This window comes from Caretta caretta, chromosome 7 (genome assembly GCF_965140235.1).
Source record: "Caretta caretta isolate rCarCar2 chromosome 7, rCarCar1.hap1, whole genome shotgun sequence".
NCBI classification, from domain to species: Eukaryota; Metazoa; Chordata; order Testudines; family Cheloniidae; genus Caretta; species Caretta caretta.
This window is the reverse complement of record NC_134212.1, coordinates 20,192,442-20,211,803: the sequence shown is the minus strand read 5'-3', so window position 1 is coordinate 20,211,803 and position 19,362 is coordinate 20,192,442. Positions and strand designations below refer to the sequence as shown.

Genomic DNA, 19,362 nt, shown 5'->3' with positions numbered 1-19,362 from the left:
TGCGGGCTCACTTAGGTTTAGTTTGACTAAGCTGCATGGGCAATGCTTTGCTGAAGACATATCCAATTCATTGCTTGCAGGGAAAGAATATTTTTCTTTATTTATATATTGAAATTTAAACAGAAAACACCCACGCAAAACTCCAGGTGCCTTAACAATTAATAAGAGATAAAAACCATATAGGAGGACCACCCAAGCATCAGAAAATAACCGAGAAACAAATAATGAAATAACTCAGCCAGCCAATAAATCAGAGCAGCAAAACATCCCTTTAGCTTCACCCCAGCCTTCCCCCAAAACCCTGTCAAATAAATGGCATTTGCTGCAGGCCCAGAAGGTCATTGAGTCCGGGCTATTTTGAAACAAAAGAGGGGGGAAATCGTTACTATTTTGGAAAGAGTTGTGGAGTTACTGTTCTGGCACCGGTTATGTTCTTCAGCTTTGTCTAATACTCGTTTGTGCATCCGATCACTTGAGCTGATGAGACAACCTGCTAATGGTCACCTTCGGGCAATCATGTAGGAGCACACTACAGTGAGGGCCACTTTCTTGGACGAAGCTACACGGCTTCTCTGCAAATTCTTTTAAACAACAATAAATGGAAGCTACATCAGAAGAGATTATTTTAGGTCAGTCATTGTCAAATTATGTCCTGTGGAACCACATTGGTCCACAGGCAGCATGATGAAGTGGAGAGGGAGCAGGATGGACTGGGATTTAAAAGACTTGGGTTATACTGCGAGCTCTGCCATTGCCTCAGTTTCTCCCTCTGTAACACAGGGGTAATAACGTTAACCATTGCCCTTAGTAAAGCACACTGAATTATTTACAGAGGAACATCACTGCTAAGTGTTACTATTGTTAATCCACAGGTTCTGTGAAATCACACCCCCTCACTTTCTAAGCTCCAGATTCCAGTCATGCTCTATCTAAACAGAGAACTTTCCTTGGAACCAACCAATACCATCCTGGAGGCATCGCCATTGAGCAATGCAAGGCACTCTTTCCCCTGCCCATGATCTGAGCCCGCTGCTTTCAAACGACTGCCAGCCCCTACTACCCACAGGTCTAGTAAAAACCAGAGATGGGCCTAAGCCACAATATGCAGACTTGGATACAAACTTCCCCAACGCCCAAGGAGTTCAGATCTAAAGTTTTAGGTCATGTCCTCTTCATGTAAAAATGCATTTTAACAGCAAACTAAAGTCATACAGTTCAGAATTCCATTAAATTGAGAAGAGGAGGATCCCATTATTCAATCTAATTCAACATGATCTGTTGCATTTCATTAGATGTGGCTGCACCGGAGACCCAGCAATAAGACTCCAATACTTTGGGATCCTGACTGTTTCTAATCCAATCTGCTAACCTGATGCGGACAGTTGTAATTGCACGCATTAGCTATTGCACCTGTAATGTACCTTGGCTGCATTTTAGGGTGAAGACAGCAAGATTATAATGAAACAAAATTAATAGGAGAACATCAACTCACTTACCATACAATCCAGAGCAGGGAGCATCACAAACCTGTGGGGGTCAATTCCAAATGTTTGCAGGTGCCTTCCCTTGACTCAGACTGGGGAGAGCTCAGTACAGGGAAAGAGCGGCCCACGTTAAGTTCAGCTAATTAGTTTGATAAATCTAAGTACAAAACACAAGATACGGAGAGTTTCTCTACTTAGACATTCCTCCTACAAGCTCTGCCAATAGCTAAAAATCACGCATTGGAGTCATTTCTGAGGATACCTGAATGTTGTTATTTCAAAAGTAAAGCGTACTTGGTACTTCACATGCACAGAAGCCCCAAACCAAATTTATTCAAAACTCCACTGAAAGCAATGGGATTTTACTTTGAGTAAGGAATTAATCAGGACTGGATTTGGTCCATAAGAAGACCAGATTCCTGCTCAAAGGAATTTAAGGAACCAATCCAGTAATCCCTTCACGGCAAAACACACATCAGCTTCAAAGTTTTGTGCAGAAGCTATAAGATCAGGACAGATATTATCTGAGGTTCTAAAATGCACCCTGTTATATGTTCCCAGGCACTGTGAAGAGACCATTTGAACCCCACCATCTCAGGAAAAGCCTAAACAGTAGATGCCCCTTGCACCGTGTCAACAAGCATGGACTTTATGGCACTTGGGAGAAAGTGAATTCCAAAGTCAGAGGTCTTCCAGTGAGTATGCTCAGCCATCAATCCACAGACCATTAAATATTCGGACTGTTTGCTTGAGAGCCCCAGCTGACCTCATCTGGGTGCAATGCTTGGGGAGAGAGGTAGAGCTCTTCAGATGGCCAGCACCCAGACCCGGGCTTTGTAAAGCAGAGTCAACAGCTTGGCTTACCCCTGGAAGTGAGCAGGGAGACAATACTCTTGCCCCTTTGCTGAAAAGCAATAGTTTGGGGGGTTATGGAGTGAGGCGGGTTCTCATTGGAAGAGAAGTTAGTTGTCACAAATGAGGGATATTTCCTAGGCTAATTTGTTTATTTACAATATAGGCGCAAGACCTGTTTACCTAGAAAACAGACAGGAAAAAACACAGCAAGGCTACACACAAGGAAGTCCACATGTAGAAACCTCAGTCAAGACACCACCGCATCCAGTCCTATGGCCAGCAGCGTCCAGTCCTATAGCCACTTCCTCTCTGATCTCTGGCCTCTCTCTCCAGCTCTCAGCACAGTCCAGTCCTGTATCCTGCTTGCCTCTGTGTCCTCACTAGGAAACCATCAGACCTCACTCACCCACCTGATCACATAGAGGCCACTGTTATCAGTACTGAGCACAGGCTAGTTCAGATGGGCCTAGCCATTAACCTTCTTTAGTCCAATTACACTAAAGCACAAAGGGGCTCTTCAGACTGGTTCAGCCATAATCAGGGTCCACTGCAGCTGGCTTTACTGCAAGCCTCCATCCACGCAGAAGAGAGTTGTATCCCACACAACCTCCTTAACAACCATCCAGGTGCGGTTGCTGAAGCCATCTGGGCAACACCCTCTCTATTTAACCCGTTTTATAAAGATGTTTCAGATCAGGAATTCGCAACACGCCTTTTGCTATCAGCGTAGCAAATACATTCCCTATGGCCTTCACCACCAGGCAGGCAGCCTGCCCCATTCTGCCCTAGCTGCAGCTGCCAAACATACCCCATGTGGAGCACACTGAAATAATCTGAACTGAAAGACACAAAAGCATGGATCACATCAGCGCACATAGCTTCCCAGCTCTGTCCTTCCCTCCATTGGGTATCAGTAGTGGCAAAAGAGCAGTGACTGAAAGGTCTGCACAGGTAGTGTGCTTAGCTAATGAAATGGAGGTATCGCCTTGTGGCCACTGGCAGCTGCTACCAACCCCACCTTATGCTGACACTAAGAGTGACCGTCACTGGCTTCAGTGAGAAATGTGATTGCAACCACCTGAAGTTAGATCAGGAGAGGCCCTTGAGGAATTGATAGAGCAAAAGGTCAGAAGGGACCATTGTGATCATCTCGTCTGACCTCCTGTACAACACAGGTCATAGGACTGCCCTGAATTAACTCCTGTTTTAACTAGAGTGCATCTTTTAGAAAAAACATCTGATCTTAATTTTAAAATTGCCAGTGATGGAGAATCTACCACAATCCTTGGCAAACTGTTCCAATAGTTAATAACATCACTGTTAAAAATGAGCACTTTATTTCTCGTCTGAATTTGTCTAGTTTCAACTTCCTGACATTGGATCTTATTACACCTTTGTCTGCTAAATTGAAGAGCCCATTATCAAAGTTTTGTTCTCCATGTAGGTATTGACAGTCTGTGATCAAGTCATCCCATAACCTTCTCTTGGTTAAGCTAAACAGATTGAGCTCCTCAAGTCTGTCACTATCTGGCGATTTTTTAATCCTTTTATCATTCTCATGGATCTTCTTCAAACCCTCTCCAATTTATCAATATCCTTCTTGAATTGTGGCCACCAGAACTGGTCACAGTATGCAGGATAAGGAAGTGGGACATTAAAGAGGTGACTTGTGGCAACCCCAAAAACATAGAGGGCACCCTGGCTGTGATGGTGCTGATCACATTTATGGCTGTAAATACAGCCTCCTTTAGGATTATTAATAAATTCCCTTTGGTGGAGTGGAACGCATTTCAGTATAAAAGCAAATACAGCTGAACTTACTCAGATCATTCATATTCCATGATAAAGTCATATTGCTATTGATTTCAGAATTATCTTCAAATTACAAACTTAAGATTGACAGTATGAATTTCAAGAGAGTTATGCTTCTCTTGCTATTTGAATTATTGATCAAGCTGCTACCGTGGAAGCATTAAACTCTGAAAAGCTAACAGTGATGATTACTATGCTGCTGTTGCTATCTTTCCGTTTAATTTTAGGAATATGCCTTGCACCAGGTATTCTAGGAATTGTAGTTCAAATGCCTTTCTTTGACACATGCTTGATGCAGACGCTTCCAAGATGGAAAATTGCTCCCAACACAGAGGACAATGAACTCTTTCATATCAAACAACAATGAATATTTACACAAGGTAAATAGCCTGCTATTTTTAGCACCATACGTTGATCAGATAGGTGGAAAAAGTTACACTGCCCTGAGGAACCAGAGATCTTGAGGGTTTATTCCTGGAGACCAAGGTATATGTTAAAACCAGCTCGGCCCAAATTCATCCCTCGGGTAACTCTGTTGGCATCAATGGAATTACACTAGAGGTGAATATAGCCCATCCTTTTTAAATATGAAGAATAAGAACAAGTTCACTGGCTTCTGTACTTCTCAGAGTAACACTCAAATATTTTACAAGCTGCATTCACTGAGCAAGAACTGCTGGAAAACCTTGTCTGTTATAAGTACATCCTGTGAAAACGACTTGGCATTGTATCCATATAACTAATTGGGTTGAACATATTATTCCCTTTGCTGTGTTGATGCTGATGCTGCTCAAATTCACCTACTAAAGCTGCTGTTACAAATGCCCAGCAGCCTTCAACTCAAATCTCCAGCTTCCTCTGTCTCTCTAATTAATACAGTGTAGCTGAAGTTAAGACAGGAAACAATTACAGCAAAGGTTTATCTGTCCTCCCCATTTATCATTTTGGAACAGGTTTGGTGCTCGCCTTGACTACAGGCAAGAAGGTTGGATAACAAAGGTTTTCTAGTAGTGTGTGTGTGTTTTAGGGGAAGTTGTTTGCTTATTTATTTGGAGCAAGCTTCATAGAGTCAGATCTGGCTGAAAATTCAAGGATTTCTGTAGTCTTGCTACACTGCATCTATGTCTTGTAAAGTTCAGCCTGGCAACTGCCTCCTTTGCAAAGCTGGTGTCTAAAGGTTGGCCTCTGTTGCTTCCCTAATTATTTTGTTCTTCCAGACTAAACTAAGCTAATAAGCTATACTGAAGGCTCCTAGCAGTCCTTAAACTGCCAAAAGAAGTCTCATAGTGATTACATTCTAGAAATTATTCTGATGATTTAGGATCGCACTTTTCCTTTCCTTTTCTCGTTTCATTAATAGAGACCATCTGCATGAAAACTAGACACCTGCTTTCACCACTGTCTTGCACCAGGTGAAGTAATTTATATCTGTGCAGAGTGGATACAAAAGGCTACCCCATTGCACAGGTGTAAGTGACTGTACAAAGTGCAAAGTAGTGGAGAATCAGGCCCAGGATTTAATGCTTAGACTTGTAATGCAACAATATAAGCATATCCTGGGCCAGATCCTCAGCAGGTGTAAAGCAGTGTATCTTCATTAAGCTCTTGAGAAATACACTGATTTATACTAACTGTGGATCTTGCTCATTATTATCACTATTTATCTCTGTCATGGTACTGCCTGGGGCAGGACCCCATTGTGCTAGGTACTGTACAAATACAGAACAAAGAGACAGTCCAGCATGAAAGAACGTACAATCTAAGTATTCTAAATATCTTGAATGCCCCCTTCTGGCAGCACAAATTATAGACTCAGTACAGGAAATACTGTACTGGGAATCTGCTGCCTATTCCTCAACTGAAATGATATCCTCTATCCATGACATGAAATTTGAGCGGAGTATGATGTAATAAGGAGAAGTGAGGCCCTCAGATGGGGAATAAGTAGCAGGGGCAGAGGGAATTCTAAGCAGCAGAGATCTTCTTGTGTTCATGTAAACATCCTTAATACAGCTCCTTGGCAGACACTGTGTCATTCACCTTGTATGTCTGCACATGGGCAAGTGTATTGTCAGTGCTCAATAAATAATGATCAAGAGAAGGTAAAAACCAGACAACGCACCAGCAAAGCCCTCTCCAATGGGAATGCTTTTCAAAGCTTGTGATGCACAGACCTGCATGGTTCTTTACTTTGAATCTTATTATCGACTTTAAAGAGGCGCTCAACTTTAAATCTGGATCCATGGTTTCCCAAAGCTCAGGGATGTCTGCGTGCAAAGTTTTGGTCTGTGCTCATCTCCGATTAAAACTGAATTCTTTGCCAATAGGAAAACATTTTCCAACAACAAGCTGGGTTGAGGGGGGGGATTGTTTTTGTTTGTTTTTTGTCACAGACAAACATACCCATTCCGCTTGTCACCGTCATCAGGACTAGATGGGAAAAGACCTTTGCAGTCACTACCTGAGGACAGAATGCTGCTATAGCACTGGTACAAGCTACCTCCTCGTGCAACACCATGAGAAAACATGTCACCAGTTAACTCCTGTTAATCCCATGGGGCTGGATTGTAACCCTACAATGAAGCCTGGAAATGGGGCAGTGCACAGCTACACTGCCCCAGGAGCAGGACAGGAACCATCTGGTGATCCCAAGAGGAACAGTCTAGTCCCTGCGGACTCTTTGCTGCTGAGAAAAACAGGAATATAATCTATGCTACCACTTCCCCCTCTGTGCTAGCTCCTGAGATGGATGGGTTAACTCTAATCCATGGATTGTCTACTCTTTCTTAGTGGGAATCCTGGCTTGAGAGGAAAAAATTTCTTATATGAAATTGGAAATGTCTGACTGAGACTTTTGAGTGTAAGGTCCCTACGTGTGTGCAGTAATGAACATTCTCCTGTACACACTGGCACTTAGCAAGGTACAACAATCTGTACGCCCACTTTCAATACCCGTGCACGCAGGGTTAGAATTTGCATCCCATTTGCCACAACGAGTTTTGCATTGCAAATTCTAACACCAGCATGTGTATGCCCAGGTGTTACAATTTGCAATGCATGTGCAGTGGTCGGACCTGCCAACTGTTGGCATATGTACCTTTGCAATTTTGTGTACATACAAGTAGAAGCCATGACAGAGCTCTTTTGCTGATTTATGTCAGCATCCAAACCAGGTGGGTCCTAAGGAGTAAAGAAAAAGAAGCCACCAAATGAGCATTTGATCTGACTTTGGTCAAATGACTGAGCTTTGAGACTGACTCAATATCAAATCTAACTCATCCCAAAGAATTTTATCTAGCTATTGTGTAAACTGCCCTATAGCAGAGCATAACAGGGGGTTCTAACTTGATTTATATCAGGGACATTAATGCATTGAATAATACAGCTTCTCCAATGAAAAGAAGTCTGACAATTTACATATTTTGTCCAGATAGGAGGGAGGGGACAAATGATGGCAACACATGTGAACAATTTGGTTTTGCTGAACGGCTAAGGATTAGATAATTAATCCAATAGTAAGATTGGAGTAGTGTTTCCCCATGCAGAGAGGATTTTTTTAACTAGGAAAATAACATGGAAATATAACAGCTGGACCTGTCATTATGCTGAGCCTGTTAACTGAGATGGTTTTCAGGAGTCATACAGCCATTAAAAAGAGTGGTTCTCAGACACTGACTTTCTGCAGACCTCAAAGAACGAGGGAGAATTTCTCATAGCCAAACCACCGCCTCTCCTCAATCATTCACATTCCCTGCAAGCATCTCAAGGGCTGCTGATATGCCAGGATGATACCCCACAAGAGCAATCAGGAAGGAGAAATGGGAGTACTGGCAAGTGTTATTTTGCTATACCAGTGTCACTGGTATCTGTGCAGATATCCAAATTGTGTGGGCATAGCAGAAGGAAACAGACATCAGGAGAAATATCTCCAGAAAAATTAATCTGTTTGCAAAGATACTGTAGATCCATCCCAAAGAAAGCTACAAATGCTCCTGACCACCCAGAGGCAGAAAGCATTTATTTCTGAATATGATGAATTTTTCAATAAGATGTGACTTTCTAGGATTTCAAGGTTGTGAGTCACTTTACTGCATGCCATGGCTACTAATAACTTCACAGTGGCAATAGAGATAAAAAGTAGATCCTCCTCTGTCCAAAGCCCAGTGCCCGGCCACTTGAACTATTATACTTTACCTTGTAGCAGTATAGGGTCTGTGACACACAGCTGAGCTGTTCTGATGAAATCCAGTAGAGGTCAGGGGCAGTTCATTGTAACACAGTCCACCTCAAGAATCCTAGAGAAATGGATTAATATGCAACCTGCGATGATCTCCTGCTGCTGTAGTTACAATAATAAAATAAGTAAATAAAAGCCCTGAACAGGCAAACTCAGACTCCCTTAGATTTACTGCGACTCACGTCTGAAATTGGGCCTACACTTGCTTGTGGCTTCCTCAGCATGACAGGCACACTAAAAGTCTCAGGGTACATGCAAAGAAAAAACACGGCACTGGATCTCAGAGTCCAAGTCAATAGACTCAGGCTCGTGGGGCTCAGGCTGCAGGGCTCAAAATAGCAGCAAATATATTCTGGCTGGAGCCTGTGGTCCCAGACCCTCCGCATTTGCTGGGTTTGTCCTGGGCTCCAAATTCTGGGTATTTAACTGCAATGTAGACAATACCCTTAGACTCCTTTTAATGGCACATAAGGTTCTAGAACCCTGCACCAGCTGTTCTGCAGTTTGTCGCTGCTGTCCAGAACAGGAAGATCCTGTTTGCTTGTGGGTTTGAGTGTCTAGCTGAGGCAAAGAGAAGTAGGGGGAAAGGATAGAGGGATTGTACAGGGAAAACCTCTGTGAACAAGCAAACTCAAGAGAAAACAGTCTGAGTTTCAAGCTTGGGTGCTGTCATTTCTGTACACATTAAAGACAAATCCCTGGAAGGGGGTAAAAGTTTGGACCAGACTCAGAGTGTGCGTATGTGTGCGCATGTGTACTGTCACTGACAGAAGCTGCAAAGCCACCCACCTGCAGTCCCTTAGGCCCAGTCTATACTCCAGAGACTTTGCAGGTGTAATTAAGCTGGCAGAGCCCCCTAGTGGAGATGAAGCCAAAGCTGATACCAGGATTTCTGCCAGCACAGCTACACCACACAGTGATGTTAGCCAAGCCGCCTGTCAGTGAGCACCGTTGCAGGAGTTTTGCTGGTATAGACATATCAGCTAGGGGGTGGGATTTTTTTCACACTCCAAACCAACGTAATTATGCCAGCAAAACTTTGTAGTGTAGACTACCCCTTAGACTCTCCCCCGCTATATCAACATGTAGTTTACTCCTCTCCTTCTACGATTTCTGAATTTGGCTCTGAGGGTACGTCTACACAGCCTGCAGCAGCGAGCTTCCCAGCTCGGGTCGACAGACCTGGGCTTGTGGGGCTCACACTACCATGCTAAAAATAACTGTGTAGAGGCTGCAACTCTAGGGGGAGCCGAGGGTCAGGCTTCAGAGCCACAGCTGCAGTCCAACCGCAACTTTAAAACAATGTCGACACAGCAATTTCTAGTGTGAAAGCCCAAGTCCAAGTCTGTCGATCCTAATACTAATTTAACTTCCTACTGCTAACATGCCTATTGCTCATGCAATAGTGGATGGAAATTTACATAGACGCTCCTGTCCGTTTTGCAAAATAAGAAACTCTTAGGAAACTAGACAACATAAAGCTGCCATAGATTGGAAATTCCTAATAAACTTATTTTTCCCCTCCATCCTCTGGTGTCAGCCTCGGGATAGATAGAAGGGGACAACACAGTGATTGAGGTAGATAAATTAGTCAGGAATAAAATACTAGTCCCTCTAAGGCTACACCTTTATCTGCTGCTCTCCTCTGCCTCGTCTCCTCTCCCTGTCACCTGCTCGTCCAAAGTAATTACATTCCCCGAGGAACAAACAGCAGATGCTATTTGATCAGTTCCACGACCTTTGTGGGGAGCGAAATTAAAAACCAGAGGGATCAACCACAATAGGAGGAAGACATCCTTCATGGCTAAGTTTCTGGCCTGAAGGTTAAATGGCTGCTGTTAGCTGTTCTCAAGTCAACTTTGAGATGGGGAAGTCTGCCGCGAGGGCTCCCATCTTTCTGCTCCCTCCCTCCCAGGAGGCAGAGGACAGCTGTTAATGCAAATGACTGTATCATCACAGTTGCTTGCTCTAGGACATGAGACTCCACATACCATTAATTTGCATGCCATGCATCCCATTAGGCCCCCTCCATGGTTTGGAATGATAAGCACATGCCTTTCCGGGTAACGGTCTGGACGTTCGGTTCAGATAATAACGTAAGTCTAAAAACCAAAGGTCTGGCTGTTTAGCTGGACCCCATGGAGCCACTTGAGTTTGCAAAGTCTAATAGAAAGCACCTCTCTCACAAGATTTTGGGGATTTCCTTTTTCCCAATTAGCCAGAAATACCCGTCTCGTGCTGTGTCGTCTCTTTCATGCACTACATTTTGGGTCCTGATGTGAACAGAATTCGCAAGCCTTCTGAAGTTAGCCTGCCACTACTACTTTAGCAGAGATCACTCAGTTTGTACCAGATGCTGCAGATTAACTCGGATTGGCTCAAACAGCAGACAAGTCCACCACAGAATCACACGGTGTTATGGATTACTGGGAAGCTCCTTAAATCAAGGTACTGAGACTTCGAACTTTATTGATCATGTCTGCACTGCACGGCTATTCACATGCCACTGGCTATACCACTCAAAATCTTGTCCCAGCATGCACTGTGCTCTCTGTCGAACCTGCAAAGGATCTGTTGGGGGCAAGCTACTCTTGGTTGGAAATCTGGAAGGGTATTGCCAAGATATACTAATTCAGTGGCAAAACAGGTCAGCACTGAAGATGAAAGAAGTTAAAGTTAAAGGAGAGGATAAAGCCATGTGCATGTGGAAGAAACAGACCTGAATTCCACAACTGCAGGAGCTGCCAAAGCAGTAACAGGGATCTATGATGAAGAGTGTTTGCCAGAGATTTTCATGCAAGTGAAGTGGACAGGGGGCAGCTGGGATGTGCCAATCTCTCATCCTAGCTCCAATTTTCCAATTGCATTTTGGGAAAGGACTCACAGTAGTTGCTTGACTCTGGGGAGGGAAAAGTGACAGTGGTTCCCCAAATTTGCCAGCATCAATTTAGGAGGTGGTTAACCATCTTAACTTCAATGACATTCTCCAACCCAAGGTCCACAGGGAGGCCAGGATTTTCCACACAGGGGTCCAATGTGCTCATCATCCCTTTACCCCTTAAGTTTTAACCCCATTCAGTGACCTGAGTCTTGGACTACAGAGAGGATGTCCAGGAGCTGCAGGGATTTGTATTGGAGAGAGAGGGGATCTTCATATTCTGGAGGGATTAAAGATGTTCGGTTAAAATATATTCTTAGTGGGAGATTATAATGATTCTGTGATCACGGACAGAGCACTGTGACTAAGTACATTTCATAGTCTACCAAGCATCAAAATACGAAAATGCCTGATACACAGGCTCTCTGTGGCAGAGGAGGGTATAGTAGAAAACCTTTAGGTTTAATGGAATAAAATTGCATCAAAAGCCTAGTTTCTCAATTGCTCTTGCACACTTGCTTGCTTCCTTACTTGCTTGTTTGTGTGTGTGGACGGTATTTTTGGTGCATGTATTTAATTTGCAGCATGACAATCTTCTGCCTGTTGGGACTCTTTCATGCTGCTTTGCTGATCCCCGAAGCATCGGATATTTACTAACACTTGAAACTTCCCCTCACACTTAGCCATGAGCTCATGCTCTGTACAGGAGGAATATTGCAGCACAGGGTTGCATTCACGGTTTTGGGTAGGCACGGTGAATTTTTGGGCCCCTCACACTAGCTACCAAGTTCTCTCCCCATGCTCAACTGACTTGTAAAAAAGGGGTGAGGATGGGATAGAGAGAAATTCTAACTGCTGCCAACCTCTCCCGCCACAAGAGAGGTGGAGCCCAAACACTGAATTGCCACCATCTGAAAAAGTTTCCCATGGTCAATTTTCCACATAAGCTGGGGATCTGCCAGGCCCTGACCACCAAGGGGCTGCATGACCATCCAGGTCAATTTACAGTGATTTTTCCCATTCTTTTATTACATTGTTTAACTCCAGCAGTATGAACAGCAGTGCTCAAACCTGCCAACACACCCCTGTCCCTGAAAGGTACAGAGCCTAGGACACCTGCCAGGGAATTACAGTAAAGTAAGGGAGCATAAACACAACCTAAAATCTGTTTGGGCCTGTGTGTCTTATCTTTTTTCCTTCTCCTTTCTTTCCTTTACCCCTTCCTCTCGCTCATCCCTCCTCTCTCTCTCCCCAACCCCCACAGAGCCGGCTCTAGGCACCAGCAAAACAAACAGGTACTTGGGGTGGCACATTTCTAGGGGCGGCATTCTGGCGCCGGCCATGCTGCCCCTAGCAATATGCCCCTGACGCCCAGTTCCACCTCCGCCTGCTCCCCTTAGCACCCCGCCTCCGCTCCGTTTCTCCCCCCTCCCTCCCAGGTTTGCCGCATGCCAAACAGCTGTTTCGCGTGGCAAGCCTGGGAAGGAGGGAGGAGAAGCCGAGCAGCGGCGCGCTCGGGGGAGGCGGTGGTGGTGGATTGGAGGCGAGCTGGGGCAGGGAGCAGTTCCTCTATCCCCCCCTTACCTCCTGCGCTCCCCCCCTCGCTCCCCTCCGCTCTGCCTGCTCCCTGAAGGTGCTGCCTCTCCCTCGCCTGAGAGGGAGGAGGGACAAGCAGAGCGGCAGCATGTTCAGGGGAGCAGGCTGGGCAGAGGTGAGCTAGGGCAGGGGAGCCACAGGAAGCAATGACGGGGGGGGGGAGAAATGCAGCATGCCCGGGAGAGGAGGCGGGGTCGGGGATTTGGGGAAGAGGGTGGGAAGGGGTGGAGTTGGGGTGGAGCCGGGGGGGGGGGGCACGAAAGAAAAGCGGGGGCTGCCAAAAATGTTTTTGCTTGGGGCGGCAAAAAGCCTAGAGCCGGCCCTGCCCCCACGAAAGAGGAGGAAGCATCTATTTCATCCTCTCGCTTCCAAGTCTCATCCCTCACTTCCCTGGGCCTTTCCTTTGCAAGCCAGGATATCTTATTCTTGGCTACTTAAAGACACAGTCCCACCTATGAGGGAGAGCTTCACTATTAGGGCTGGTTGAAAATTTTCTGTCAAAACTGATTTCAGCTGGAAATGTCAGGTTTTTGGTCAGAATAGTTGGGCCAAGAAAAAGAAAACATTTGATTTTCAGACAACATCTTTCAGTTTTCGAGTTTTCAGTCCAAAACTCCAACATTTCAGTGGAAAACGTCGACACAAACTCAATTTTTGTTTTCGTCAAAGATTTCTGTGGGGGAAAATAGTTCGGACCAGCTCTAATTCACTACAGTCAGCCAGTAGTTGTGTTCCCTGCAGTGTTTCCCTGTGTTCATCTGGCTGCACAGGCTCTTAGCTTAGCCACTCTGAATGGCACCTTCCTTGTACCCAGGGCCACAGTGCTCCTTTCCCATTTTAAGTTGTTCACATATTCCAGGGTTTAAAATTTTCTGTCCTTTGTTAACTTTGCCATGATTTTTTTTTTTTTACAAAAAAATTAAAGCAAAGTCGTTTTCAAATTTTTTCCATTTACCGAAAACCTAAAAGTGAGAAATGAAAAATTTCAAAAATCGTTTTGGTTACCATGACAATAAAAATGATCATCAAAATTTCTTGAAAAAAAAGAGAAAATTTTGATAAAGGCTAATGATGTTTGGTGGAAGCTTTGAGGATTATTTTTTTTAACGCCATTTTTCCAACCAAAAAACCAACCGAACCACCTCTGTCAAGCACCTAGATGAATTATATCCTCGTGCGGGTTATTTTCCTGCTATTTCTTCCAAAGAAAAGGAAATAATCGAGATATTTCTTTTCCTGTATCCCACCTTCACAGGGATTCCCACAGTTCTCTCCCCTCCCTACTTTGTGAGTGTTTCCCTCCATCTCTGCCTGACCCTTAAGTCATGCTGGCAGGTTTTTAGTTCCCTGCCTCTTCACTCGAACCATCCTTGCCTACGCTGCAAGACATCAGCTTCACACTAGCCTATGCAGGCCTGGCCTCTTTCCAAAGCTGTTTTGAAATACATCTGCTGAAGGCTCCCCTATCTCTTTTCATAGAATCATAGAATATCAGGGTTGGAAGGGACCTCAGGAGATCATCTAGTCTAACCCCCGCTCAAAGCAGGACCAATCCCCAATTTTTTCCCCACAACCCTAAATGCCCCTCTCAAGGATTGAACTCACAACCCTGGGTTTAGCAGGTCAATGCTCAAACCACTGAGCTATCCCTGACCCTTTATTTTGAGATCTAGGGTTTTGCAACCTTCAGACATTTGGATTTTGTGATCAGTTGTTTTAGCATGACCCTAATTTCCTTCAGTAACTCCATCATGCCCTGGAAAATCTGTTCTGGCATCTGCCCCTCGTTCTCTCTGAACATTAAAGAAAGAAACCATTGTTTTATTTATTTTGTTAATCAATGTCTCTCTGATCTGTCAAGAGATTCTCTCTTGCTGTCTCTTAAAGGGCCTGTTGGCGCCCTGACTTCTTGGTCTTGGAGGACGTGTTCTTTAGCATAGCTGCTTGAACAATCATGTTCTTCCCCACTTTTTCCCTGTATATCATTTTATACTCTCTTTTCAATTAAGAACTTTGTACAGCTCTCTAAACCCTAAGCACTGATCTCGGAGTACTCTCTCGGGGTATGCCTACACATAGCGCTGAGGGTGTGATTCCCAGCTCACCAGAGTTGCTGACTGCCCAGGATTGTCCTGGACTCTCTCGGAATTAAAGATTTAATCTTTAATTAAAGATTATGTCATGTGATGAAACCTCCAGGAATACGTCCAGCCAAAACTGGCAACCCTATCGAGGAGACATACTCACACTAGCTCTCATCAAGCTAGAGCACTAAAAATAGCCGTGTAGCCATGGTAGCAGAAACTGTAGCCAGCTGAGTTGCCAATCATCCTCAACACTGTAAAGTGTTAAAAGACTGGTTTGATTCTTACCACCTTTGGGCCCAGTCTGGGGAGCTTTTAGGTGCACCAGGAATGTAGGATCAGGCCCAGAGAGTTTGATTCCTGGCTGTGCAGGAATTTCTGTGCATTTCTACTTTAATGTATTGAGCAGTAATTTAGCAGCTCGTCTGCAGATGGCACCTTGGATCTTGGAGAAAACGTTCCCATAAAAGCGAACGGAGCTCATTAGAAAGAATGCAAACAGAGCATGAAACTGTCATCAGAGGCTATTCATGTTTTCTTAATGTGTGACTTGAGCTGGAAGGAGAGAAAAAAACAAAAAGCTTGTGCAGACTTGGACTGCGCCTTCCTTCCCGCCCATCAGGGATGTTTACATCAGAAAAAATGTTACGTCCCCCTTTCCCTCAGTACCACTGAGGAGACGCCATGAGGCTTCACGGAACAAGACGAAAACCAAAACTGCCTAGTGAGGTCTTATTCTGGATGGTATATCTCCTATTGTACTTTCTTCTCCAGTTATTCCCAGTGAGAAAAATTCAGGCTAACGCAGGGTCTTCCCTCCTTTAAATAATACTTTGCACCACCTCATCCCAAGCACTTGATAGAGGTGGGTAAGCAAGATCAACCCACTTACAGAGGAGGAAACTGGGGCACTGAAAGATGAAGTGACCTGCCCCAGGTCACACTCACCGACTGAAAGAAGAGTCGGGCGCATGTCTCCCGACTCCCATTGCGATGTTCTACTGACTGGGCCTGCCTCTCAAAACTCCTTTAAGTTTTCCCTGCGCAGCTGATTACTCATCTCCTGCTGTTTGTGCCATCACAATTAGGTGGTGTAGCAAGGATTATGGCTTAGTCTACCCTACACAGTTTTGGTAGCATAGCTACAATGGCTAGGAGGGCGGGGAGGGGGAAATCACACACTCCAGCTGACATAGCTATACCAACAAAACCTCTGAGTAGACACAACTATGCTAGACTGGCGGCATGGCTAAGCCCCCTCCCAGAATGACATGAGCTAGGCTGGCACAAAAACGCCTTCTGTCGGCATAAGCTGTGCTACACTATGTTTGCTGACATAGCTGTATTGACAAAGCATTTATAGTGTAGGCGGGCCCCATGTCACCACCGACCTTGGATTAGTTTGAAACGGGGAATTTCAGAATGAGAGGAGCAAATGAGCTCCTAAACCAGGGAGATATTCTAAATGCCAATGTCCTCAGAACAGGATACAATAGAAAGAAATGAAAATACTTGAAAATATATGATATATGGGGGGCATAATTGTGTCTACATGACATTTTTTCCTAATTTTCTTAGAGATGGCGGGTCTGTAAGGAGGCTAAAAGATGTGTCATTCAGAAAATCTGACCTCTGATGAGCTGCTCTTTTTTTGCTCAGTTGCTCTCTGGGATTATCAACCCTTTGAGGAGCGTCAGAGGTAGGAAAGGATGAGTAAAATGTATGTCCGTATATTCTATTAGTGTCAGTGCAAAACAAGGAAGAAGCAGCATCTCACAGCACTTTGAGATTCTGAAGAACTGAGTTCTAATGGCACTTTGCCATTGCTTCCCTGTGTGACCATGGGCAAGTCTGAGCCTTGGTTTCCCCATCTGTAAAATGGGGGTGAAAATTCCTTTGACAAGTGCTTTGAGAGCCTCTGATTAAAGATGCTATGCAACTGCAAAGTAGTATTAAGTACTACCTGTGCATAGCTAGACACCCACTTCAGTCTGCTCCCTTTTCAGAGTCTGTCCCTGGTGGGTTGTTTTTTGGAGTGAGGGTTATGATGAGATAGATCTGGATGCCCAGGAAAGTGACAAATTGACTGAACTTGTTGCAGGTGGCCCTATTAGTGGCTGCACTCGAGAGGTGTCCTACACACAGCTGTGCTAATGCACTGCAGTTCTGACCTACTAATCCCACCACTAGCCACAGAATGCCTCAGTAGTGAGCTCTGCTTTGTGGACAAGGATCAGAGAAGACAACTATAAATTTGTACCAGGCACTAATGGGAACATGGCATGGGATTTCCTGGAAACTTTTAGAGGTTATGTTCACAAAGTTGCACACATTTGACTACAATCAGTTCAGCTGTAAGTGGGTTGATTTAATTAAACTGGCATCAACTCCTGCCTGGACATTCATAAATCAATTTAACCCTAGTTTATATCAATTTAGCATAAATTGGCACGGAATTAACATAAACTAAATTGATATAAACCAAGGTTAAATTGATTTAAACAGTGTCTACACATCCCGGTCTTGCACCAATTCAACTAAATCAATTTTTAAAAATCCCCACACACTTTCAATTAAACTAGTGAAACTGCCTGTGTGCATAAATGCACGTGGGGAAGAGAAGATGGACATTTGTGCATTTTAAGTTCCATTTTTTTCAAATTCTATTTGCAAATACAAGAATCCATCCCTGTCACTTACCTCCTTGGTTGGGGTTTTATTTTATTTTCTGTTCACACATAATTCATTTTATCCATGATTTTTAAAAATATTTGCCAAACAGCACTGATAAAACGGCTGATATTTCTCGTTTTGATCGGTACGAGGCATGCTAGCTGAAGATCATGATTTCAGAAAGCATGCACCACACAGCTGCAAACCGAACTGGGAAAGTGTTGATATTTGTTGGGATGATGAAAAGTGCTGTGGTTTTGTGAGCATTAAATAATCAACCTCAAGTTAATTCGCCGCTCTGAATGCACATGTAATTCTAATTGGAGGCTTTTAGTACAGTGAAATTTTCAGTACAAGAGAAAACACACATAGCCTGCGGACAATGAGACCCAAGCCTTCCACAGGCAACTGTTGCAAGGGGGTAGTACTGCGTATCTTTTTCATACAGCAGCAATTCCAGTGGAGGAAATTAATTTAAACCTCATCTTCTCATGCACTAGAAGCACCTCACTTTGTATGAATGGTGGAGAACAAGGAAAGTGTAAATACGGATTGGTTATTAACATGTGTTGAATTTATATATGCATCATAGCACATAGTCAAAGAAGTCTTTTAAATATACTAAATCATAACTATGTGCTGGGAACAACTTAACTTTCCTCCCTCTTTTGTATTCTGCAGGTGGACAAGGGCTATTTCATTTTTGTTCATTTCAGGTGAATTTCATGCTGATAAGAAGTGCTGACCCATTTCAGTTCTGGGTTGGTGGGAAAAGACCACCAAAATAAATAAAGACTCACCCCCTTCAGACGAGAGAGGGACCACAGCATGGGTGGCAGGCATCAAAGGCTGGGGGAGGCTGTGCTTCCCCAAACAGCCAGGTGGAGCCCCACCCATGGTCCATCCCTAGGCCCCCCCCCCCCGCCTGCTTCCTGCTTTCTGGCTCCCCCTGTGCTATGGCCCTGGCTCAGGCCGCACCGCCCGCCCTCCCGGCGCTCTGGGGCTGGGGCGCTAGACTGGGGTGGGTCCTGGCAGATGGGGTGGGGGGACTCTGGGCTCCAGCAGGGGGACGCAGAAGGGGCGGGATCTCGAGCGGAAGGCGTGGGGCTGGAAACTAGCCTCCCCCAGCCAACAGTTCACATGCCGCCCATGGGTCACAGTGAGAGGTGCTGACCTATTTGAATCCTGGAAAGGTGGGTGGAGCCCACACAGAACTAAAGGCCCACCCCCTCAGATAAGGGAGGGGCCACAGTGAGGTTCTGAGTTGACAACCCTAGAGGCTGAAATCTTCTATCTATCCACTCTCAATGGTTGCTATCCATACAAGCTACTTCTACAGTCTCCCCGTCTGTGTATGCCAGTCCTATAAAGTGAAGTCCTTCACATGGCAGGAACAGCAGTCTCCAAGGCCCATTCACTCTCTGGCCTCTCTGTCAAGTGTGATCAAACAAAATGGTAGCTTTAGTGAAGTGGAGGCCAGTCTCCTGAGAGCTGGGCTGAGATAAGAGCTAATTCATTTTACATGGACCACCAAACAGAATAAGATAGTAACAATTTTTGGCCTCTGCTAACCTGTATTTAAATGGACAACCTAGCAGCAAAAGTTTAGTGGCTTATGTCTAGCAAGGGTGAAACTGTCATGGTTTCCCTGGTGCTATATTGGCCAGTATAGCTTTCTAAGCACTGATGTGGATGCCACAGAGCCTCAAGAATACTCTTTCCTCCAGGGAAGAGTAATTTCAA

General features: G+C 44.7%; 1 protein-coding gene and 1 long non-coding RNA gene across 5 annotated transcripts in view; both read right to left on the bottom strand.

Annotated features, from left to right (window-relative positions):
* LOC125639360 (uncharacterized) overlaps window positions 1-8,433 on the bottom strand; it is a 183,630-nt gene extending 175,197 nt beyond the window's left edge. The window contains exon 1 of the long non-coding RNA XR_007357472.2: window positions 8,346-8,433. This is a non-coding gene — a long non-coding RNA (uncharacterized LOC125639360). The remainder of the gene's footprint in view (window positions 1-8,345) is intronic.
* Window positions 1-19,362, bottom strand: part of GRIP2 (glutamate receptor interacting protein 2) — a 478,373-nt gene that overhangs the window by 426,181 nt on the left and 32,830 nt on the right. The window lies entirely within an intron of this gene.